Source organism: Phyllobates terribilis, unplaced genomic scaffold (assembly GCF_046119375.1).
Source record: "Phyllobates terribilis strain yellow unplaced genomic scaffold, ASM4611937v1 Scaffold_8__6_contigs__length_399053987, whole genome shotgun sequence".
Lineage (NCBI taxonomy): Eukaryota > Metazoa > Chordata > Amphibia > Anura > Dendrobatidae > Phyllobates > Phyllobates terribilis.
Genome location: NW_027362768.1, coordinates 151,985,413 through 152,012,836, shown reverse-complemented (window position 1 = coordinate 152,012,836; position 27,424 = coordinate 151,985,413). Strand labels below are relative to the sequence as shown.

The window sequence follows — 27,424 nt, the reverse complement described above, 5'->3', positions numbered from 1 at the left end:
TGATGTGTCACTGGGCTGCTTGGTGCAGTTTTAATAGAATCCCTGTTTTCTCTGCTGGAGATGCAGCAGTGCTGTGAACGCTGAGCTATATATAACCCTGCCCACGCCACTGATTGGCTTCTTCCTGTGTACACTGTACATTGCCAGCAAGCTGCCAATCAGTGACGGGGGCGAGGTTACACAGATCAGCAAGACTGCCTGGCATGTGAGAACTAGTCCTGCAGTGATAATCTCCTGCTGATAAAAACTGATTGTATTGAAACTACTGCAAGCTGCTGAGCAAGTGACACATCCGTGGAATCAGAGTCTCTGCCTCTACATTATGCTGCTCTCAGATTAAATAGCAAAATTCTGCTGACAGATTCCCTTTAATGTCATAAAAGTATGCAATTGTTTGAACATTTAGTAAATCTTTAAAAGAGGGCCCACCGCCTTATATTTTGGTGCAATGTCCTATCGATATACTATAAATGTTTAATATATTAGGAACATATCTCGAGAATGGGGCCATTGCAAATGTAGCTGCGGCTGCCAGTTGCATCTCTCTACATTCACTTCTATGGGAATTCCAAAAATACCTGAGGACTCTTACTGGTATTCAAAACTCCCATAGAAGTGTATGCAGAAAGCCACTAATGTTTGTCAGCCTCTGCTTTCCTGATGGCTTGACATGAGCCCTGTTCTTGAATGTGGATATAGCATGTCTTAAAGAAGCATCAGAGTTTTTCTCCTCTTAATATATTGCAGGCATCCTATTATATAGCACTGTGTACTTACAATTGCTCATTTTGCTTTTTTACCCAGTGAATTTTTCTCTTTTCCATTAGGTCTATGATATCACCTGATTAAACACAGACTAGCTGAATTCTTCTAAGCTCTGTGTAGAAACAGCTAGTCTCTTCCCTGCATGAGTCATCATTAGAACTACAGTTCTACATCACTGCAAAGTCCCGCACCTCCTCTTCAACTCCTGAGCCAGCTGCTCTGCTCCTCCTCTCTGCCAGGGACTTTGAAGTTATGTAGTATTGTAATTCTAATGATGACTCATGCAGAGAAAAGAGACTTCCTGTTTCTACATGGAGCTTAGAAGGATTCAGCTAGTCAGTTTTTAATCACGTGATGTCATAGACTTAATGGAAAAGAGAAGAATTAGCTGGGTAGAAAGGCAAAATGAGCAATTGTAAGTACATAGTGCTGTATAATATGATGACTGCAATATATTAAGAAGATAAACACTTTGATGGGAGGAGGAGGAGTGCTTCTTTACATGTTTAAGATGGGAATACCCCTTTAGTACCTTGGTGGTCCCGGAAGCTTATTGCAGTATCCCACCTAAGCTTCCACCTGGATCCTTTGCATTTGCTTCTTGTCCTGTCCAGAGGGAGTATCGCGGGATACAAGACTTTAACAGTGTTGGTTACATTGTGCCACATACGTCTTGTTATGATCCTACAATGGGCACCAGCCTAATAGAGACTTATGGATTTTGGGTGAATCTTCACTACGTGGCCATGAGTTGCGTCATCTGCAGCACAAACCTGATGATGTATAATATAAGTGAAGTGCCATCAGAAGCACTCAGAGCCGCGTGCAAACTGAGAAGACCCCCTGGTTCCTGCATATAAAATCATGATTGGGAACATTATTCCCCCATATTGTATCTGTGCGGCGCTGAGTGACTTGAGTTCCTCGCGTCGTGCACTCTACTGTCATCGAGCTGTAATTAATTTCCAGCCATTTATTTCATGCGCCGTTCACTCCCTCATTTGGGAAGCACTCCGGCAAATTCCTTTAAATAATAATAAGGTGAGCTTTCAATTAGCTATTAAATCAGCAGTGTGCCCCTTCTGCCAATAATATTGATTTATTTTTAATTACCTTTTGTGAAGGACTTTTGCTGATTACTTGACTCGTGTTTTTAGCATCTTCTCTGAGTTTCCCCGAGGACCGGGTGGTTTATTGGTGGATGAGAAAAAATTAGTTCTCTTTATTCATTTTGTACGTCTTCATTTTCAGAATATTTTGTGAAGAGACCTGGGGCATGGGGGGTGATTTTTTATTATTATTTGTATTTGCTATTTAACTGTCCATTTAGAATATTATGAAATACAGTTGTAATATCTTAAGCATGGGTGGGGCTCGTTCACAACCCCACCCACGCACATGTGCTGCTCAATGTATTGATGCACTACACTTTCTGCTGGGATAATGGGGTAGCAGCAGAAGGGTATGGACATATTGAGGAGGCAAAAAGGGCATTGGTTGAGACCTGTTATTTGCTAAAATCTAGTGTTGTGATGCCAGCTCACATTTAGTGTGCAAAGAAGAATGGTGGTCTTTGTGCCAACCTGAATGGGCCTAACAGTTTGATGCTAGCCTTGCACTTAAAATCCTTTATCAGGTCACACACCGGTTTCTACTTTCTGGTTACATCTTGAAAGACAGTAAATACTAGGATCAAAGGGGTAAAGTTTCTCCTGAAAGTGACATGTCAAGCCTGGCATGCCAAGGTGAAGGGACCTTTAAGCCTTGCAATGCTTCTCTGGGCAGCTAAATATACAAATTGTCTCTTCAGTGAGGACTAAAACTCTAGTGCAATCATCTGGAAGTAGCAATCCTAAAACTCAATATCAACCCTTTAACAAGACTTGCCTCATGAAATAGGAAAAAAGCCAAACCAGAATCTCACTTTGCAGACACTGTGTTTCAGGGTATTGCCCCTCATCAGTGCAAAGGGTGAGATCTGGTTTGGCTGAGTGAGAAGTGTCTGACCGGGATCCACGGGGTAACGTTTCTCCTTGCGGAGAGTGACATGCCAAGGTGAGGGGACCTTTAAGCCTTGCAATGCTCCTCTGGGAAATTAAATATGCAAGTTGTCTCTTCAGAGAGGAAGAAGACTAGAACTCTATAGCGCCACCTATAGGTGGTAGCAATCAAAAGTCAATATCGACCCTTTAACGAGCCTTTTCACATGACTTAGGATAAAAGCCAAACCAGAATCTCAATTTGCAGACACTGTGTTAGGAAATGCCAACTCGGCCGATTAGTATCTGCAACCTCAGCCAATGAGTGCCATTAGCAACCCAGCATTTTCTGTTTTGAGATGGGACCTGAAAGTAGAGAACGTGAAGGAACCCCGGAAACCTTAAAATTGGTGTAGGGGGATCGATGAGCTGAGTATTGTTTTTTTTTAATATATTTTGCATTATCATTAAAATTTAAAGGGGATGTACGGTGACCTAAAAAAGTCCATCATATTAGATTTCTAAAGTGGCTAGCTATTTTAGATGCATCAAAGCAATAAAAAATTAATTTACCCTTAAAGGTGGAGTGATTGACCTTTGTCAATATGGTGTTGGAAGGTCTTAGAAAATTATACAGCAGGGCAGAAAATATTATCACCTTATATTACTGGCCCCTTATCTGTACCCTGGTTCTTTTCTGGTGGAGGAAAATTGTATCAAACCTAATATATGATTACATGTGCAAAAACTGATAGGCCAGGGTCCGAGACCGAGATGTGAAATCAGCGAGAAAATTTAGGCAAATGGAGTAGGTTCCTCTCCAGGTAACGTGGCATGGATGTGGCTGCAGTACATCGTTTCTGTCTCTTTTTTTTTTTAGAAAGCTTCTTTTTCGAAAGAGGACGATAAGCGCTCAGCTTCAGTCTCTAAGTAATAGTTCCGCTTCATCGCATTCCGATTCTTTTTTTTTCCTCCTTCTGTGCTCAGTAAAGAGTTCAGTGATTTAAAGCTTAGAGATCACATGGGATAGAGCAAATTCCAAATTATTTATTTCTCTGAGTTGGAAGCCGATCCAGAGATTATTTACTGCAAATGGGGATGAGAGTGAGAACGCGGGGATATGGGGGGGGGGGGGGAGAACAGATTGATTGAGAATTTTCAATTAAAAGCTGCCGTATTTTATAAGAGATTTAGGATTTTAGCATAGAAATCATAATTCTCAGTTATGGGAGTGCGGCTGTTGACGTAGAACAAATTCTGCATGCCCACCAGGCTTTAAATACTGTTGTCAGATCAAGATGGGTATCCTAAGAATGACATATGCAATGCCTTATCATTATCACTGATTGTTAATTTTCTAAATCCTATTGAATTTTCATTATATTTAAGGGGTTGTCTACTTTTTACAATTCCTCTTTGTTACAAGGCTCCATCAATGGCAAAACCCCAGCAACAAATATATACTGTGTGTGTGCATGTATATATATATATATATATATATATATATATATATATATATATATATATAATACAGTACAGACCAAAAGTTTGGACACACCTTCTCATTTAAAGATTTTTCTGTATTTTCATGACTTTGAAAATTGTACATTCACACTGAAGGCATCAAAACTATGAATTAACACATGTGGAATTATATACTTAACAAAAAAGTGAGAAACAACTGAAAATATGTCTTATATTCTAGGTTCTTCAAAGTAGCCACCTTTTGCTTTGATGACTGCTTAGCACATTCTTGGCATTCTCTTGATGACCTTCAAGAGGTAGTCACCGGAAATGGTCTTCCAACAATCTTGAAGGAGTTCCCAGAGAAGCTTAGCACTTGTTGGCCCTTTTGCCTTCACTCTGCGGTCCAGCACACCACAAACCACCTCGAATGGGTTCAGGTCTGGTGACTGTGGAGGCCAGGTCATCTGGCGTAGCACCCCATCACTCTCCTTCTTGGTCAAATAGCCCTTACACAGCCTGGAGGTGTGTTTGGGGTCATTGTCCTGTTGAAAAATAAATGATGGTCCAACTAAACGCAAATCGGATGGAATAGCATGCCACTGCAAGATGCTGTGGTAGCCATGCTGGTTCAGTATGCCTTTAATTTTGAATAAATCTCCAACAGTGTCACCACCAAAGCACCCCCACACCATCACACCTCCTCCTCCATGCTTCATGGTGGGAACCAGGCATGTAGAGTCCATCCGTTCACCTTTTCTGCGTCGCATAAAGACACGGTGGTTGGAACCAAAGATCTCAAATTTGGACTCATCAGACCAAAGCACAGATTTCCACTGGTCTAATGTCCATTCCTTGTGTTCTTTAGCCCAAACAAGTCTCTTCTGCTTGTTGCCTGTCCTTAGCAGTGGTTTCCTAGCAGCTATTTTACTATGAAGGCCTGCTGCACAAAGCCTCCTCTTAACAGTTGTTGAAGAGATGTGTGTGCTGCTAGAACTCTGTGTGGCATTGACCTGGTCTCTAATCTGAGCTGCTGTTAACCTGGTTAACCTGCGATTTCTGAGGCTGGTGACTCGGATAAACTTATCCTCAGAAGCAGAGGTGACTCTTGGTCTTCCTTTCCTGGGGCGGTCCTCATGTGAGCCAGTTTCTTTGTAGCGCTTGATGGTTTTTGCAAGTGCACTTGGGGACACTTTCAAACTTTGCCCAATTGTTCGGACTGACTGACCTTCATTTCTTAAAGTAATGATGGCCACTCGTTTTTCTTTACTTAGCTACTTTTTTCTTGCCATAATACAAATTCTAACAGTCTATTCAGTAGGACTATCAGCTGTGTATCCACCAGACTTCTGCACAACACAACTGATGGTGCCAACCTCATTTATAAGGCTAGAAATCCCACTTATTAAACCTGACAGGGCACACCTGTGAAGTGAAAACCATTTCCGGTGACTACCTGTTGAAGCTCATCAAGAGAATGCCAAGAGTGTGCAAAGCAGTCATCAAAGCAAAAGGTGGCTACTTTGAAGAACCTAAACTATAAGACATAATTTCAGTTGTTTCACACTTTTTTGTTAAGTATATAATTCCACATGTATTAATTCATAGTTTTGATGCCTTCAGTGTAAATGTACAATTTTCAAAGTCATGAAAATACAGAAAAATCTTTAAATGAGAAGGTGTGTCCAAACTTTTGGTCTGTACTGTATATATACTGTATATATACATACACACACAAATACACACACACACATATATATATATCTTGAGTGCCAGCTCCTCAGTGTCCCTCCTCCCTACTGAGATCTCACACTGCTCAGTACAAGCTGCAGCTGTCAAGCTGGGTGAGCGAAGACTGAACTAAATACACTTGGACTTATGAGCTTAAACGTTATAGATGGACTTTTAAAATCCTCATTTAAGTATCAGAAATGTATAGCCATTCTGACATGGATTTCCAAACTAAGTACACCAGTCTCATCAGGTCTAAGATCTATTTAATAATATATGCAAATCTACAGCTTGGCACTGAGAAACTGCTGGGGACCGGCCTCATTGACTAGTCATCCAAGTCACATGGTGCCCGGCCGGTTGCAGTAACGGAGCCAGACTCTGATTCACTCTGCCTGTGGTTTTAAGTTGGTGATTTTGACAAGTTGCAGGTCCAAATATCACAGTATGGCGATACTACAACATCTACTCCTAAGCTGAGCAGGTTTCTTGGCTTTGTCCTTTTCATTTTTACTCTATGGTGCACTGAAATGCATGACAGCCGGTCAGCCGAAACGGGAGCCCCTCTTTGCATGCAGTATTGCACTCTAACGTGTAGAAGAGGATCCCAAGTGACCCTAATCCTTCCCATGTACCGGAATATATATTATATACATATTAGAACTAAATTATATATATATATATATTTATATGTTTATAAAAAAATAAAATACACAAAAATACAAATTTAAAAGTATTTTTTTAAATGTATAAAATAAAAAAAGTCCATTTACCGATCCGGAAAAGAAAAGGTTAAAAAAGCTCCTCCAACAACATCCGCGTTGAAGAATCCGAATGCCTGAATTTAAAGGCTCTTTTGCTCATGAAACATCACAAAATTAATTACACAGTGACGCTCCCATTAACTTTATAGCTCAGGAGGTAATAACCAACTTCTCAGAATTGTGCGCGGTTTCCTAGCCGCTCTGCTATAATGGACAATCACTTAATCAAAGTAAATTATTACACTATAACATAGATCTTTTACATTTTTTTTCAGTTTTCCATTGCTTTGGGAATATGGTATGTTTTTGCTTTTTTTAGGTTAATTTAAAGGTACAGTAAATGTTTAATACAACATAAAAATACATTTGTTGCATTTTCGTTTACTATGCCATGAATTAAAGAAATAATCTCAAGGGGTTTGTCCCACTTCACTCACATTCACATCAGAAGATGAGCCGGACAGATGATGTCACGTCCATTGATACTTGGCGATCACAGGAGGTATTGTGTACCGGCCGTATTCTAGTTACTGGTGTAGCAGAGCTGGTACAATGGAGCAGTAGAGTTGTTACCACGATGACGCAGAGTTAGTAACATGTTACGGAAAAGTAGATGTAGTGATGAAAAACAGTTGGATCACTGATGTAGCAGAGTTGATACCGTCTCAGCAGTGAGACGTAAGCTAGCACAACGATATAGAACCATACACAGCGCTGAGTTTGCAATGCTGGTTCAGTGTGTCATGGCTTGACTCTGGGGCTCGATCCAATGACCTCTGGCTGGGGGTCAGTGTCCCTCTCTGTTGGATCACAGCCTGTATTGTCTCTGTCCATCTGCTGATAATGCTCTTGTCTTTCTTTTGCTTCACAGTTTTGCTCATGTGCAGGTGTTTTCACTTCCTCGCTTTGGTTTGTCCTATCGCATCTTGGGAGGGGCTATTTATACTCTCCTGGCACATGCAGTCTTTGCAGACTATATTCCTACGCCCCCTGATGAAGCTAGGGTGAAACGTACGTTGGGGCACTAGGGCCACATCCTACACCAGTCCACTGAGACACGTAAGTTTACTTTGCAGCCAATTTTTTGTACTTCAGATTTATCAATGTATGAACTAATTTTTTTGTAAGTAACATGCAATAAGCAGGACATGGAGTGAACAACTAGGGTTCTGTACTGTCAGTGCCATCTTTTTGTGGCAAATAGTGATACCCAGATTCACAAGTGTGGTACTGTTTGGATTATGCCATTTTTGAGTAATGTAAAAAAAATAGTTTACTTATAGCTTCACAATTGTGACAGTCATTTTGAGGTGATGTGTGGCCCTCCATTGTGAGCACTCTGTTGAACCAATACTTTTTTTTTACATATACAGTACAGACCAAAAGTTTGGACACACCTTCTCATTTAAAGATTTTTCTGTATTTTCATGACTATGAATATTATACATTCACACTGAAGGCATCAAAACTATGAATTAACACATGTGGAATTATATAATTAACAAAAAAGTGTGAAACAACTGAAAATATGTCTTATATTCTAGAGTCTTCAAAGAAGCCACCTTTTGCTTTGATGACTGCTTTGCACACTCTTGGCATTCTCTTGATGAGCTTCAAGAGGTAGTCACCAGAAATGGTCTTCCAACATTTTGAAGGAGTTCCCAGAGATGCTTAGCACTTGTTGGCCCTTTTGCCTTCACTCTGCGGTCCAGCTCACCCCAAACCATCTCGATTGGGTTCAGGTCTGGTGACTGTGGAGGACAGGTCATCTGGCGTAGCACTCCATCACTCTCCTTCTTGGTCAAATAGCCCTTACACAGCCTGGAGGTGTGTTTGGGGTCATTGTCCTGGTGAAAAATAAATGATGGTCCAACTAAACACAAACCGGATGGAATAGCATGCCGCTGCAAGATGCTGTGGTAGCCATGCTGGTTCAGTATGCCTTCAATTTTGAATAAACCCCCAACAGTGTCACCAGCAAAGCACCCCCACACCATCACACCTCCTCCTCCATGCTTCACGGTGGGAACCAGGCATGTAGAGTCCATCCGTTCACCTTTTCTGCGTCGCACAAAGACTCATTGGTTGGAACCAAAGATCTCAAATTTGGACTCATCAGACCAAAGCTCAGATTTCCACTGGTCTAATGTCCATTCCTTGTGTTCTTTAGCCCAAACAAGTCTCTTCTGCTTGTTGCCTGTCCTTAGCAGTGGTTTCCTAGCAGCTATTTTACCATGAAGGCCTGCTGCACAAAGTCTCCTCTTAACAGTTGTTGTAGAGATGTGTCTGCTGCTAGAACTCTGTGTGGCATTGACCTGGTCTCTAATCTGAGATGCTGTTAACCTGCGATTTCTGAGGCTGGTGACTCGGATAAACTTATCCTCAGAAGCAGAGGTGACTCTTGGTCTTCCTTTCCTAGGGCGGTCCTCATGTGAGCCAGTTTCTTTGTAGCGCTTGATGGTTTTTGCAACTGCACTTGGGGACACTTTCAAAGTTTGCCCAATTTTTCTGACTGACTGACCTTCATTTCTTAAAGTAATGATGGCCACTTGTTTTTCTTTACTTAGCTGCTTTTTTCTTGCCATAATACAAATTCTAACAGTCTATTCAGTAGGACTATCAGCTGTGTATACACCTGACTTGTGCACAACACAACTGATGGTCCCAACCCCATTTATAAGGCAAGAAATCCCACTTATTAAACCTGACAGGGCACACCTGTGAAGTGAAAACCATTTCCGGTGACTACCTCTTGAAGCTCATCAAGAGAATGCCAAGAGTGTGCAAAGCAGTCATCAAAGCAAAAGGTGGCTTTGAAGAACCTAGAATATAAGACATATTTTCAGTTGTTTCACACTTTTTTGTTAAGTATATAATTCCACATGTGTTAATTCATAGTTTTGATGCCTTCAGTGTGAATGTACAATTTTCAAAGTCATGAAAATACAGAAAAATCTTTAAATGAGAAGGTGTGTCCAAACTTTTGGTCTGTACTGTATATATATTTGTTAATTCAATAAAGGTATTCATTTGAGACAAGAGGCACCCATTGTTGTTCTTGTGGTGGTGTTGGTAATTTGGGTGTGTCTCCACTAAATGGTTTCTGGACTTCTCATGATCTTTATATTAGTAGCTACTATATTCCAAGTTAGATGGATATTTGGAGTCCCCGCTCCCCAGTGAAGGATTATCTTGCTGAAGTTTTCTCTATTAATTCTCCTGTGGTTTGTTTACTTGTTCCCCTTCCCCGCACTCTTCCCATTTTGTTATATTTAGGGTCTGGGGGTTTCCACGTATACCAAAGGTCTTTTTGAGTTCATTTTGTCATTCATATATGACTGTGTGAACACGTCTTTAGCCCTGTGTATCACCCTCTGTCTTTGTGCACAATGTTCTGTTGTTGTTTTGGGTTATACTCTGTGTATGGTTAAGGGTGCAGTTAATGACAATCAGGGTCAGCCGACCTTCAGTGGGGGCGCCATTGCGTAATTTTAGGGTGCCAACCTCTGCGGTTAGGCAGAGACAAATCAGGGTCAGGTTAGGGATTTGCGTAGTCTGTGTAGAAACCTGTGGTTTGCAGGTTTTCTATCTCCCCTGGTTATTTCATCCCCATGTGAGTATTAGGGCTCAGTCATAACACAGTGTAGCAGAGTTGGCTTAGCGATGTAGCACCGATTAAACAAAGTGTAGTAGAAACAGAGATGCAGCATTAAATAGTAGCAGAATGACAACTACCTGAATACTCAGGCGGCATCCCAGGGCTAAATAACTTGGGAGGGTGATGTAACAGAAGCACATCCAGTTGCTGCAGAGTTGCCCAGCAGAAAAGGATGGAGGAGACAGCACTCAGTGCTGGAGCTATCAAAGATGAATGACACACGATACCTGCCAGTCATACATGTTTCCCAACAGATATCAGTAGCTGTGACCTTCCTTTTGTTGCTTACCTCCTCACGTGGAAGTTAGTGGAGCAAGACTAAACCTTTATAGGGAACCTATCACTGGATTCATGCGGCCCAAATCACGGGCAGCATGAATTAGAGCTTGGCTGCATGATTGCACCCAGGTATATTTTTCGCTTAAACACTCTGGGATTTCAGAAAAAAACATACTGTGTAAAACCGGGAACTATAGGAATAAACGTGATTAGTCTGGTGCCGCCCACGACCGGCTTCTCCCTGCCACACTGTAGGTGATTGACAGGACTCCAACGCACCCCTCATCAAGACCGGTGTGAAAATCGCGATGAATCAGGGCCAAAGTCTTTTAGAAATCTCATAAAAAAATACAGCCAAATTGTATTTTTATCTCCTCTGTTTTTGGCTTGCAGGTAGATAAGGGCGTGGAATGGTGAAAATAGGCGTCCCTATTGCAGGCAGAGCAGTGGGGGGAGGCTCCTTCAGCAGACAGTTGACAGATGGACACAGAATTATAGAAGAATGATTGATCTCCTGGGATAAGCAGAGAACATGTTTTATATGATTTGCACAGTTTTGATCACAATTATGAAACAAAATCTGGTGGAAAAAAAGATAGATTAAATTGTGAATTTCTTGGATATTTTTTCATTGTTTTCTGTGTACTTTGATACCTCTTAAAACCGGGGAACTGGATAACTGTAGCTTGCTCAACCCAAGCACTATTGACATTGTGTAAATCATGTCTGCATTTAAAGACCATTGACTAGCCAAATTTCCAAGACAGTAAATAAGGAAGTACTTTGCTTAATTAGTTATACAAAGTTTATTGAGTGATTCATGATTAGCCGATCTTCAAACTGCTCCAGATCAGTGGTCCTTAATTGTAAATTCTTCTAAATGTATTAATGAGCTGTGATCGAAGCCAATGCTGTCTGATTTTAATTGGATTTGTGCATTAACTGAAAGTAAATATTTTTTTTACCATCTTGAAAGGTGTATATATATATATACACTGCTCAAAAAAATAAAGGGAACACTCAAATAACACATCCTAGATCTGAATGAATGAAATATTCTCATTGAATACTTTGTTCTGTACAAAGTTGAATGTGCTGACAACAAAATCACACAAAAATCATCAATGGAAATCAAATGTATTAACCAATGGAGGCCTGGATTTGGAGTCACCCCCAAAATTAAAGTGGAAAAACACACTACAGGCTGGTCCAACTTTGATGTAATGTCCTTAAAACAAGTCAAAATGAGGCTCAGTATTGTGTGTGGCCTCTACGTGCCTGTATGACCTCCCTACAACGCCTGGGCATGCTCCTGATGAGGCTGAGTATTGTGTGTGGCCTCCCCGTGCCTGTATGACCTCCCTACAACGCCTGGGCATGCTCCTGATGAGGTTGCGGATGGTCTCCTGTGGGATCTCCTCCCAGACCTGGACTCAGGGGTGGATTAAGAGTAGCCAGGGCCCCGGGCAGTTTAGAAGGCGCGGCCCCCCCCCCACACCTGATTTATCACGTGACATGTCACATGATCCCCTGTGATAGATCATGTGATAGTTCACGGGAAATTAATTTGCCACAATATTAATTGTGCTGCCTCATCTGAGAGCAGCACAATATTGGGGCAGATACCCTGATTCCAGCGATGTGTCACTTTTTCAGCTGCTTGTTGTCATTTTGAGAAAATCACCGTTTTATCTGCTGCAGATCTAGCAGCTCTCTGAATGCTGCGCTCTGTATAGCCCCGCCCACACCACTGATTGGCAGCTTTCTGCCCATGCTCAGTGTACACAGAAATCTACTGATCAGTGATGGGGGTGGGGTCCTACAGAACTTACTAGTCATCTAGTGATAATTACCTTCTGACAAATCAATGATTTTATCAAAACAACACTAAGCAGCCCAGTAAGTGACACATTACTGGAATCAGTGCCTCTAACCCTACATTATGCTGCTCTCAGATTAGGTGGCAAAAACCTGATGACAGATTCCCTTTAAAGGAGCTGTAAACACAAAAAAAGTTTGTATTAAAAAAATACAAGCCATTTGTGAAATTAACTTTTTTTCATTGTTAATTCACATTAGACTGTATCTTGAACCCTTTTGTCAGCAGGTCTTATTACAGACTCTGAATAGGGCAGCTCTCTCCCTCTCCCTCAGCAGAAAGTCACAGCATGGTTAAAAAACGGGATCTTTTATGATTTTATCATAATAAATAAAAAAGGACATGCAAGTCCTCCAAACTATTTTCCGTTTCTCTATAGGGGAGGTCCTAAATCTTTCTTGTTCTTTAGTTGATCACATGTCAAAAAGGCAAAGCATTTACTATGAACTCGCCTAAAAAAATATACACTTGGAGAGTAATATCATCATCTGCATGTAAATATTCCTTGACTCTAAGGGCTCGCTCACACTGTCGTATAACATGGCCGAATGCTATGTGATGTTTTATCGGATAGGACTCGGCCCTATGTTATACTATGGGACAGTGCAGATCTGCTATTATTGGCATGAGAAAATAATCTCATTCGATATTCGGACCATGTGCACCCATACAAGTCTATGGGTGCACGTAAAACATTGGACTGTACTCGGATGTCATCCAAGTGCAGTCCGATGAACACTCACAGAGACTATGGAGAAGATGGAGAAATTAAGTTCTCCATCTTCTCCATATCTGTGCTGCGAGAGAATCGGATCACACTCAGTTGAAGCTCTGACAGAGTTTGAGCCGAGTGTCATTAGCATAATTGGCCCTATTCTCTTGCATGAGAGAATATATGGCTTAGTGAGTGGACCCTAAAACTGAATAGTAGTGACGGACAGGCACCTCACAAGCGGGATCCATGTAGCTCTCAGATATCATGTAGGTAGGGCTTCATTCCATGGGGTAGGGCTTAATTTCAAGGTATATAAAAAATGGACTTCAAATAAAAATTAAATGAACACAAAAAGCACTAAATGAATTATTTTTTTCGTATTTATGTTTGCAGCCCCTTTAAAAACCCTTTGAGGACCAAGGCACATATATGTCCCATAGTTTTAAACTGGAAAAAAATTTGATTGAATAAAATTTAAAGGTCCTCAAAGGTTTAAGTAGGTCATAAATTCATATGAATACTTGCTCATACAATTGCACATGCCAAAAGATGAAGAAGAAAAGAATCAAAAATATGACATTAAGTGGAGCACTTACAGGTATTCAAGGTGAAAGAGACCAGCAAAGGCATCGTCTCGAATGACAGTAAATGAGTTAGAATTCAGCAAGCTGAAAATGAAGACAGCAGGATAGAAGCGAACCAGACTTTATGGTGCTCAGAATTAGTCAAGCAGAATTTATTGACTGCTGTTGCAAAGCACTGAGACTCCCGCAGTGTATAGATGGCGCCGTGCGGCCTCCCACTGTGTATAGATGGCACTGTATAGATGGTTATGTGCGGCCTCCTGCTGAGTATACGTGTATAGATGGCTACGTGCGGCCTCCTGCTGAGTATAGATGCCGCAGAGACAGCAGAGACAGCAGGAGGCCGCACAGCGCCATCTATACTCAGCGGGAGGCCGCACGTAGCCATCTATACACAGCAGGAGGCCGCACGGCGACATCTATACTCAGCGGGGGGCCGCACGTAGCCATCTATACACAGCGGGGGGCCGCACGTAGCCATCTATACACAGCGGGGGGCCGCACGACGCCCCCCCAGAGACATCAGGAGGCCGCACGGCGCCAACTATACACAGCAGGAGGCCGCATGCAGTCATGCACACACACAAACATATACAGACACACATAAACACATTTGAAACACAAAAATACATACAAACAGACATCACACAATGACATCTGCCCACACAAACACACACACATACACAGACAGACATCACACACACCTGCCCACACACACACACACACCTGCCCACACACACATCTGTGTGTGTGTATGTATAGTGTGTGTGTGTGTGTATAGTGTGTATAATGTGTATGTATGTATAGTGTGTGTGTGTGTGTTTTTTTTTAAGTTAAAAACAAGTAAAATGCATGTGGCATCAATCTCAAGACTCCAGATATAAGGGCCTATTCACACTGAACTTTGCAATGTATTCATCTCCTCTTTCCAGGCTTCTATCTAAATCCCTGAAAAATGGCATTCAGATGTGCCTTGACATAGCCATTGATTTGAACAAAGGCAAACCGAGGCTAAAGTCTGAATCTTTAGGCTCCATTTGCTCTGCTTTCAGATGTCTAATTTCAGACAGTACAATCCTGAATTTCAGGGATTCAGTTGTAAGCCTTGTGTAAAGACCTGAATGCAGCGCTGGATGTAGTGTGAATAGGTCCTTACATCCTACACCACCTCAGGGGATTGTTGTTATGGAGTATTGCCCCTGGGTGGCCGCAGTTATGACCACCACCAGGGCTCGCGGTCACCCACCCTAGCTTTGGTATTCTGGGGAGCTGGTATAATGAATATCTGAGAAGAGCCCTAGAGAAGCAAGAACATTGGACAACCAAGAGGTGGTGGCCTCAAGTCAGGTGTAGTGTTCAACAGGGCAAGACTTTCTAACCTGCCCGCCCACACACACACACACACATCTGCCCGCCCACACACACACACACACACACACACACCTCTGCCCACACACACACACCTGCCCACACACACACACACACACACCTGCCCACACACACACACCTGTCCACACACACACACACACCTGCCCCCCCACACACACACACAATTGCCCCCACACACACACACACACACCTGCCCACACAGACACCTGCCCACACAGACACACCTGCCCACACACACACACACCTGCCCACACACACACACACCTGCCCACACACACCTGCCCACACACACACCTGCCCACACACACACACCTGCCCACACACACACACACACACCTGCCCACACAGACACCTGCCCACACAGACACACCTGCCCACACAGACACACCTGCCCACACACACACACACCTGCCCACACACACACACACACCTGCCCACACACACCTGCCCACACACACACCTGCTCACACACACACACACCTGCCCACACACACCTGCCCACACACACACCTGCCCACACACACACACACCTGCCCACACACACACACACATGCCCACACACACACACACCTGCCCACACACACACACACACACACACCTGCCCACACACACACACACACGCCCACACACACCTGCCCACACAGACACACCTGCCCACACACACACACACACACCTGCCCACACATACACTCCTGCCCACACAGACACACCTGCCCACACACACACACACCTGCCCACACACACACACACCTGCCCACACACACACACACCTGCCCACACACACACCTGCCCACACAGACACACACACACCTGCCCACACACACACACCTGCCCACACACACACACATCTGCCCACACACACCTGCCCACATCTGCCCACACACACATCTGCCCACACACACATCTGCCCACACACACATCTGCCCACACACACACTCACCATCCCCTGGCTCCATTCCTCCTGCCTGCTCTCTCTCCTCTCCGGTGGTAAGTAGCAGTACAGGCCGGGCGCGCACTGCGTGACGTCACAGCTAGGAGACACGGCCACGCACAGAGCCGTGTCTTCTAGCAGTGACGCGGCCGGGCCAGCACAGGGAAGTTAACTGCTGCAGTGCTGGCCCGGCCGATGAAGAAGTAGCGGCGGCCCCTACTGGGGAAGCGGTCCATGCCCCCCCTCCCGCCACTGCTACCGGTATGTGCCGCGGCGGCCCGCACATATAATGAGGGCAATCCGGCATTAGACACCCCACCCGGAGCTGCGGGCCCCCTGCAGGCTCGGGGCCCCGGGCGGTCGCCCGGATTGCCCTCATTATAATCCGCCTATGCCTGGACTAAAGCATCCGCCCCCTCCTGGACAGTCTGTGGTGCAACGTGACGTTGGTGGATGGAGCGAGATATGATGTCCCAGATGTGCTCAATCGGATTCAGGTCTGGGGAATGGGCGGGCCAGTCCATAGCTTCAATGCCTTCATCTTGCAGGAACTGCTGACACACTCCAGCCACATGAGGTCTGGCATTGTCCTGCATTAGGAGGAACCCAGGGCCAACCGCACCAGCATATGGTCTCACAAGGGGTCTGAGGATCTCATCTCGGTACCTAATGGCAGTCAGGCTACCTCTGGCGAGCACATGGAGGGCTGTGCGGCGCTCCAAAGAAATGCCCCCCCCACACCATTACTGACCCACTGCCAAACCGGTCATGCTGAAGGATGTTGCAGGCAGCAGATCGCTCTCCACGGCGTCTCCAGACTCTGTCACGTCTGTCACATGTGCTCAGTGTGAACTTGCTTTCATCTGTGAAGAGCACAGGGTGCCAGTAGCGACTTTGCCAATCCTGGTGTTCTGTGGCAAATGCCAAGCGTCCTGCACAGTGTTGGGCTGTGAGCACAACCCCCATCTGTGGATGTCGGGCCCTCATACCACCCTCATGGAGCCCGTTTCTAACCGTTTGTGCAGACACATGCACATTTGTGGCCTGCTGGAGGTCATTTTGCAGGGCTCTGGCAGTGCTCCTCCCGTTCCTCCTTGCACAAAGACGGAGGTAGCGGTCCTGCTGCTGGGTTGTTGCCCTCCTACGACCCCCTCCACATCTCCTGGTGTACTGGCCTGTCTCATGGTAGCGCCTCCAGCCTCTGAACACTACGCTGACAGAGACAGCAAACCTTCTTGCCACAGCTCGCATTGATGTGCCATCCTGGATGAGCTGCACTACCTGAGCAACTTCTGTGGGTTGTAGAGTCCGTCTCATGCTACCACGAGTGTGAAAGCACAACCAACATTCAAAAGTGACCAAAATATCAGCCAGAAAGCATTGGTACTGAGATGTGGTCTGTGGTCCCCACCTGCAGAAACACTCCTTTATTGACTGTGTCTTGATAATTGCCAATAATTTCCATCTATTGTCTATTAAATTTGTACAACAGCAAGTGAAATTGATTGTCAATCAGTGTTGCTTCCTAAGTGGACAATTTGATTTCACAGAAGTTCGATCTGCTTGGAGTTATATTCTGTTGTTTAAGTGTTCCCTTTATTTTTTTGAGCAGTGTATGTATATATATATATATATATATATATATATATATATGTATACAGTACAGACCAAAAGTTTGGACACACCTTCTCATTTAAAGATTTTTCTGTATTTTCATGACTATGAAAATTGTACATTCACACTGAAGGCATCAAAACTATGAATTAACAATGTGGAATTATATACTTAACAAAAAAAGTGTGAAACAACTGAACCTCCACCATATTTGACTGTAGGTATTGTCTTCTTTTCTTTGTAGGTCTCATTCCGCTTTCGGTAAACAGTAGAATGATGTGCTTTACCAAAAAGCTCTATCTTTTTCTCATCTGTCCACAATCCACAAGACATTTTCCCAGAAGGATTTTGGTTTACTCACATACACAACTTTCCTGCCTCCTAGCTTCCTGCTTGCTGAGGCGGTGCCCTCCTATAGAATGATAGTCCAGGCTGGCAGCATGGTTGGGTTTCTGGCTCAAACTGTACACTTTTCGATTCTAAAAGCAGAAGCAGCTTTGCCTATGAAGTATTGGAAAAGCGCAAGCTCCAGCAATCTCGCCAGCTTCAGAGCAGTGCTTACAAGCTCTATTGCACTCTTTGCCTAGGAGACCGACCACCGCCGATATCCTCCAGAGGTAGCCTGTAAACTAGGCAACAAGCAGTAAATGAAAGAATGAAAAATCACTCTGTTCTTGAGGATTTTTAATAAGAAGTAAATTGCAAAGTTGTTTGATTTTACAAGGAATTCAAGGAATTTGCAATTTTTCCCTTCTATGATGTTGAGAAAACTCCTTTGAAATGTGCCAATGAGCTCTATATTTGCTCTAAAAATTTCAGCTTACATTTTTAGTGCAAAGTAGGCAACCAAAAGGTCTTGTAAAACAAGATGCTCCAAATTTATGATACAACTTTGTCGACTATTGGTCTAAATTTATGCTGGCAAACTACTAGACAGTACTAGAAAATCTGCCCAGTTTTATGTTCCCTTTTTTTATGCTTTTTTCTTATGCTTACTCAATTCTGTAAAATTTTCAATAAAATATTATCAAAAACGAAAATAAAATGTGGCCCTAATATTTTCTCATTGGACAGAACCCTTCACCTGTAATCTGCATCGGAGCTTAAACTCTAGAACATGAGTCTCAAACATGCAACCGCTAAGGCTCCGTTGTGCGGCCTTTGAGTCCCTGAGACAATCGCATCCAGCGAGCCAGGGGCCGCCGACATCAGCGCTTCTTTTCAACTGAATGTGCATCCTCGGGATGCAAGCTTGGGGATATTACAGGATGGGGGACATTATTACAGGATGGGGACATGATTATAAGCTTGGGAGCAGTACAGAGTGATGGACATTATTACAGGGTGAGGGTCATTATTACAGGATGAGGGAAATTATTACAGGATGGGGACATTATTATAAGCTTGGGGACATTACAGGATGGGGGACATTATTACAGCATGGGGACATTATTATAAGCTTGGGGGCAGTACAGAGTGATGGACATTATTACAGGGTGGTGGACATTATTACAGGGTGAGGGTCATTATTACAGGGTGATAGACATTATTACAGGGCGGGGGTCATTATTACAGGGTGAGGGTCATTATTACAGGGTTGAGGACATTATTACAGACTGAGGGACATTATTACAGTTTTGCGGACATTGTTACAGGCTGAGGGACATTATTACAGGACGGGGTCCATTATTACGGGGGCATTATCACAGGGTGAGGGATATTATTACAGGATTGGGGACACTATTACAGACTGAGGGACATTATTACAGTCTTGGTGACATTATTACCGGATTGGGTCCATTATTACAGGGTGAAGGACATTATTACAGTTTTGGTGACATTATTACAGGATTGGGCACATTATTACAGGATGAGTAACATTATTACAGGACTGGGGCTATTATTACAGGATAGGGAACATTGTTACAGGGTGAGGGACATTATTACAGGATAGGGGACATTGTTACAGGATTGAGGACATTATTACAGGACAGGGGACATTATTACAGGCTTGAGAACATTGTTACAGGACAGGAGGCATTATAACAGCATTGGAGACATTATTACAGGATGGGGCCAAAAGTACTATATGGGGCCAATTGTAAAACTATATTACTGTATAGTAATATATAGATAACTATATATTAAGGGTGAAAAAAAAAGGAAAACATTTAAAAAAATGGAAAATAAAGAATGAAAAAATAATGGAAAAATATTTGGGCACAAAAAATGCTGTTTTATGTAAAAATTGAAGTAAAAGAGAAGACCGGTACCATAGCATATGTGAATAAGACCAGTAAAAAAAAAGAAAAAACACCCCAAAAAAATGATCAAAAAGTCATGTGGAAAAATAATGGTATCACTGAAAACGTAATCTTCTCCCACAAAGAACACGGCCCGTCATATTCAAGTTTTTCCTGTGTGCGGCCCATTTACCCAGCAGAGTTTCAGACCCCTGGTCTAGAATGAAGGTAGCCATTATACAGTCAAGAACACTTTACCTAATCATTTGTCAGTAAATTACCTGGGCTAATTGGAGCTCTGCTCCTCCTATAAAAGAATTGATGCTTATTCTGCCTCCAGGGAAAAAATTCTCAGCTATGAGTAACGAAAAATTAATGGCTACAATGAATCTGATAAACTAGCTTATAGCCGACAGCTTTAATAGCCCAAGAAAAGGAATAAAGTACATTTTCTAGGAACACAGCAAATATCTCAGATAAAACAATGAATATCTAGATGAGTATTAAAATTAATCGTTCTTCACCTCCGAGATTGCAACATTGTAATCAAATTACATTTCAACCGATGCAATAAAGACATTTGGATGCACATATGTAACACATTTAATAAAGACGGTGCCATTGCCCCTTCACTCCTAAGATACATTGAAGAAATAAATGAAATTAAACTTAGCAGGAGCTAAACATGACCGAAGGACGAAAGCAGACTTGTCTACGATGATCTGTAGGTGATAGTTAAGGTTCCATTTTCTTCGTAGGCTTATTATTGCAGTAAGAACATGGATTTCTATGACTCCTATTCCAGGTACTCAAAAAAGCATTTCCATCAAAATTTTTATCCTTATTTTTATACAGCTCTTTGTACTTACAATTGCTCATTTTGCCTTTCTACCCAGCTAATTCTTCTCTTTTCCATTAGGTCTATGATATCATGTCATTACAAACTGATTAGCTGAATCTTTCTAAGCTCTGTGTAGAAACAGGAGGTCAATTTTCCCAGCATGACTCATGAGTCACTGCAAAAGTCCCTGGCAGGGGGAGGAGGGAGCAGCTGGGTCAGGAGTTGAAGAGGGGAATGATTTTTGCAGGAAGAAAAAACCTTTCTGTTTCTACATAGAGCAGAGAAAAAGAAAAAAATTTACTGGGGGAAAGGCAAAATGAGCAATTGTAAGTACACAGTGCAGTATTATAATTGCAATATATTAAGAGATTAAAATATGTGATGGGAGGAGTGCTTCTTTACCATAAATTCTCTCTTTCATATAATTTAACTTCCAGACAGATTTTAAAAGTGACTTATGACTAGAGCTAATAGATATTGTCATGACTCCTCCACTTAGTGTGATGAGTGGCAGCTCAGATGTCCAATCTGGGGCAGAGGTGTGCTGAGTTGTCAGTATCATGATAGACAGCTAAGCCATCCATCTGAGTCTTGGGTGTACTGAGCTGGCAGTGTGGAGAGTGACATTCCAGTCGCCAATCTGAGCTGGGGTGTGCTGGGTTTCCTACAGGTGTCTCCTTTTCAGAATGATTCCCAGGCTATTTGGCTGTCTGCCTCTGATCTCTGCCACTTGTAGCTCTGCTCAAGTGGTGTGTGTCTCTCTGTGCTTTGAGTCCTAGTATTCTGATCTTTGTTGCCTGACCTTGGATTTGCCTTTGAACATCCGTTTGCCTAGCCCCTTAGTCTTATCTGCTACCTTCTTGAAATTCTGACCCCGGACTGTGACCTAACTACGCCTTTGTCTCACCTCTCTGTTTATGACGTACCCTACTGGCTTTTAATCTCAGACTCCTTGACTTTCCCACCTCACGGCTAATTCGTGAGTAGTGACTAGCATCACAGATATCAAATGGATGTACTACTAAAATAAAACTAATGGGTGTTTCCATTCAAAAGAAAAAAAGTTTTCGGACAGGGAAAAAAATGACATAAAGAAATGAAGGAAGAACCAGCTTCACAGACCTGAAATCTTCAGTTTTATTAGTAAGTGTATAAAACCATTGTAACATTCATGCATTAATTCATGTTTAGAAACTTGTTTCTACTTACTAATAAAGTTGAAGATTTTATGTCCGTGAAGCTGGATCTTCTTCATTTCTTCATGTTTGCTTGAGTCTCTGACAGTGATGCCTTTCCGTCCTTTGGACCAAATTGGGCTAATCGTGGTGAGCTGGTTTTACATTTTGTAAAAAAAAAAAAAAAAATGCCTTATTACAAGACATATTTATCAAAAATTAAAAAAGTGAAAATTGTTAAAAAAAAAATAATAAGGAAAAAAGGTAAATTGACAGCAAAGAGAACCATTTTTTTCTTAAAAAATAAAATAGTAATAATAATTGGGCTAAGAAAAGTAGAAATTGGAGCCCTGTTGGTGCTATTCAGTTTCTAAGAGGACCTACTAATTGGTGGTGAAGGCCTTTTTTACATAACGCTTGCATTATTCCCCCTACAGTGTTAGAGTAACTAAACTTATTTTTTTATTACATTTTTCTTCAGACATTGCAAACATATGAATTTATGGTAATATAGTTCATTGCCGTATTTTGCTGCCTATTCTCCATATTCTATTCCAATGCCCAGTTTATGCTCCTTTAGAAGCTACTTTCAACTGTTGCTCGAAAAGATATTGGAGTATCCAGCTTTCCCCTTTATTTTGCTTCATGCCTGGTAAAGGTACAGTTATATAATCCTTTCATTAAACAATGTTCTCTTATTTTCATGAAATCCTTTTATATCAGGTATGTGCAGCACAGTGATGAGCAAATTTCCCCAAAGATGAGGAAATGGCAAGGCACAACCGTTTTCCACAATCAATCTTGCTAATAAGGAGCTTGGACGGCGTTTTCAATGTCTTGGCAGATACTTTTGCATACAAGAACTGGCCAATGACTGGCAGGTGCCAGATTTGTCTGTAGGCAGTTCCAGCTTTATAATTGTTTTCTGAGAGTCTCTGAAGTTTTTACTTATGTACCTTGCCTTTATATTTCTAACAAAGCGGAAATAACAGCATGGCATATGACGTGACAATAGTAGGAGCAAGTCGGGGGATCAGGATGTCCATTGGCAGAACATGTCTTCTTTTTGGGAAGAAGGGGAATGGAAAAACATGACACTCTAATAATCAAAATATAATGGCTAACTAATGCTGCCATGCAGAGCAAAATAAAACTGCCGTATAATACCCATCATACAGCAAATGCCAAAAATATCAACATAACAATGCTCGACTAATATTCCTATACAGTGACTAAATAATAAAATTCCAATGTCAGAAATAACCTTTGTCAATGGCTATCGACTCCTTCACAAAGGTTTCTCCACTGTAGTGATGTCTTTTTTTAATGCTATGTGTTGGGGATATGATTATGTAACACTTACTAATATATAAGTATTACAGTTTATCCTCCTGTATTTGTTAGTGCCACTTTCCTCACATACTGCACAACTCTCTTGTTCTCAAAATTCAGGTAGGGAATCCTAAAGCATACCTGTCCTTTAAAAAAAAAAACTGTGTAAAAAAGCATAGTCTAGCTGCCCTCTTACACCACAATAGGTTAAAACTCCTTTTGGAGCACATACTAATCTAAAATATTCAGGAATTGACCCAATTCTCATGCCCTGTAATTTGTCAACCACTTTTTCAGAGAGTGTGGTACCTCTTCATCAGAATTATAGGTGCTGGAACTTCAATTTCCTTACTTCCTGCCCTGAACTGAAAGTCCACCTTTCTGTTATACCACTATCCAGTTTGATCGACTGAACAGTGCTCTCACATCTTTTACTGAGACAAAAATCCTTCCCTACATCTGGTAATCTGTCTCAGCATCTCTGCTGCTGGAGATGGATTTCACTTGACAACAGGCAGTGATCAGAAAGTTAGAGAAAGCACCTAGTAGTCGGGATTCTGGAGAAATTTATATGGGGTAAGACAACATAATTTATAAATAAGGTGATGTGCAGATTTAGTGCTAAAGTTTCCTTTTCCTTACTTCCTACCATTGTCAAATTCCAAGGAAGAAAAATGAGCGGTGGTCCCCGGGCGCTGCCACAGAATGCTGACAATGGATTGCATTACTAAGATCTTTCTTCATACAGTGCGTTTCGGAATCGAGTCGACTCTTTCTTTAGGTATGCCTAGTTGTGCCTAGACAAAATGTTATGATCTGCAACATGTACTAAGGAAAGGTAGGGGAAAGCTGTCCCTACAGTAATACTAAGCTGAATCCCTACGATGTAGCGGGCTGCCTGTTCCTAGTGAACAGACCCGCCTTAGTCCTCGGCTAGTCTGAACGAAGACCTATAGAATTAAGGAAGGGGTCCCTAAAAGAACTAAGGACTGGGACAAAATGGGACACCTCCTAAACAGAGAAGTTGTTGCAGAACACAAAAAGACAAACTGACAAAAATGTACTAGAGGTCCCAGAGGACCAAGCGAACTTGACAGAGATAGGCACCGAAGCACCAGGCTAGAGAAACAGTCAAACACTGAAGTCCAGCACAGCCACAAGGGCGGAGCTGGAATATAAAGACAGATGGTCACATGACCGCAAAACACAGGATAGAAAAAACAAACAGGAGGGTTCTAACACAAAACTCATCCAGGTGAGCCAATTTCTTGATGTGTTCAAGGTGCGTTTCTTTTTGGGATAACACACTTGGAGCACCTCTCTTTCTTTTGTCATCCCATTGTCAAATGGCCTGCCTGTTCTGAACTGAAAGCCCACCTCCCTATTATATCTGTACACAGTTTGACAGACAGAGGAGCGCTCTCACTTCCTTTAGGCTATGTGCCCACGATGCAGAAATGCTCAGGATTTTTTCTTGACAACTCGGTCACACTATATAAATCCATGCAACCGGCATGGATTTATATAGTGTGACCTGAGAGAATGTCAAAAAATAAAAAATAAACCTATACTTACCTTCCGATGGCCCCTGCAGTCTTGCTGCGCTCCTTTTGTGGCGCCCCTGAGGGTTCGATCGCCACAGGGGTACTGCATCTCTTTAATGAGGTGTGGTATCTCTCCTTCGAGGTAAGGATGGCGCAGCTGTCGGGACCCCACCTCATCATCCAACACTACACCTCCCCCACCTGAGGGGGGCTCATATGCACCAGGGTGCTGCCCCAGCCGGGATAAGAGGAGATGGGGGAACCAAAGATAGGGGGAACCTAGTAGTGGGTGAGGGTGGAGGACGCACTTTAGGTTACACCACAAAATTCATATTTAATAAACGGCCATCTTGGGCTTATGGTCTTTGATTGTGATCTTCATCACTGAACGTGGTTTTCTGTGTGAACCTGCAGTTGATGGGTACACGGTCCTCGTACTCTGGCCTTGAGTCGATGAGCGGGCTAGAGTTAACGGCTGTCTCTACCCGGTCAAGGTCCCTACCCAAGAAGGCCTGGAGGGGAGCAGAGGAGACAAGCTCCACAGGCAAAAGGATCCCAGAGGGATGCAGACGGAGCAGTATACGCCACCTGTCCTCACTATTCTGGCCTAGTCAGAGGGAGACCTGCTGCAAAAGGGGTACCGGCCCCCGATATCTGACTCTGGCACTTCACGTCTTAGTCGGAGAAGCCCGGAGGCTCAGTGGATCCCACCGGGTAACGGACGGAGTGGAGTTGCCACCCGTACCCTTGTTCTGTGCATAGTCCAGAGGGAGACCCGGCCTTAGTACACGTACCACATACGGACAGGACAGGACCTAGTGGGAACTTCTAGGAACACTCTAGTGCGGGGTCCTGACCAAAGCACCTGAACTACCCGAAGGTTGTCGGACCCCCAGTCCTGGTGGCCGCAGCGCGCCGTGAGGAGCAGGGAGAAGCCTTGCAGCTGAGCATTCTAACGTGAGTAAAGCTTGGAAGACTACCCCTATGGCCTCCGGTTTCTTATTGCAACGCGGCACCGCACCACACCGCACCACATCTCCCACTACGATCCCCATCCTCCTGCTCCGCCTGTGGGGAGTAGTACAATCTGCTGCTGCCACTACATCCCGCCTCAGAGGACTGAACGCAGCGCTGGTGGAGGATCACCAGAAACCACAGGTGGCGTAGTCAATAGAACCACTCGAATCACTGTCACGGTCCCATCTAGCCCTTAACTTTTTAGTGTGACAACCCTGGGCACGGACCGGGCCTAGGCCGCGACTACATCCACCTTGCACAGTGGCCCGGCTCTGAGTACCCCCAACTCTCAGGGTGGGCTAGCAAGCGGGGAAGGAGAGGCGTCCCCTGGTCCAACCAACTTGGACGCATTACTACCATCCATCTCTCTCTCCTCCACCCGGGCGTCGCACACTGTGCTGGCTGCCGGCAGATCGCGGTACGCTGTACTGAAGGACCTGCCGTCACTGTTAAGATTCCCACTGGATCACTTACCCGTATACTTTGGCTCTTACTCTTTACCTGACTTACGGTCAAAATCAGACACAATAGCAACGTAATGAATAAGGTCTCTGTGGCTGAAATGTCTACTGTCACTTCCACCACTGTTTTGATTTTTTGCCTGTAAATAAATTTACACAATAATAGCAGTTCTAAGAGTGTGCAATGAATTCATTTTTGTACATTTATCCGGCATTACGAGTCCATTTCATCTGCACCTCATTGAATTTAGACAGAGTGCACGCTAATTATCTACCTACTATTACCCTGACCGAGGACAGAGAACCAAGTACTTCCTGATAGGCTATCCAGCATATCTTGAATCTTTGGTATCGGGTGCCGATCAGGTACTGACTTTCGGTTTAGTTTCCGGTAATCTCAGCAGAGTCTCAACGTATCGTCCTTCTTCCTAACACAAACAATAGGAGAGGAATAAGACGATTTCGACTTTTGCACTCAACCTCTGTTGATTAGGTCTTGTAAATACTCTTTCACTTCACGGTGTAATGGTTTCAGCACAGACATGTAACATCTGGTTACTGGGGTCGTGCCTTTCAAATTGATTTTCAACTGCAACAACGGGATACAGCCTATATCAGCATCATCTTTGGAGAATGTGTCTCGCCCAGGGGGATATAGGGGACTCGGTACCCCGGCCTTTTACCTTGTTTAGGAAGTAACGGCAGTTGGCTCCCGGGTCCGTACTCTGGGGTCTCTCTTGAAAAAGGGGTTTTTAGTGTACAGTTTGTCTCGTGACGCCACCTGTGGTTTCCAGTAATGGTTACCAGCGCTGCTGCAGACCTCCGGGGGTGATGGGATGGCAGCTGGGATGTTTCTGCTCCCCACAGGCGGAGTGAGCCACGGGGCAGTGTCGATGCAGATGGTGATGCTGGGCGTTGTAGTGCAGAAGAGATGGCGCAGCAGGAGTAACTGACAGAGACAGTAGATTCACTTCAGTACCTTTACTGGTGCAGATGTCAGATACAGTCCAGGGTACTCGGTAGGAAGGGTGCACTTCTGGACTCTCCCCAGTGAGCGGG

At 43.3% G+C, this 27,424-nt stretch overlaps 1 protein-coding gene across 1 annotated transcript in view; it reads right to left on the bottom strand.

The window, feature by feature from the left end:
• AGBL4 (AGBL carboxypeptidase 4) overlaps positions 1–27,424 on the bottom strand; it is a 2,899,935-nt gene that overhangs the window by 43,816 nt on the left and 2,828,695 nt on the right. The window lies entirely within an intron of this gene.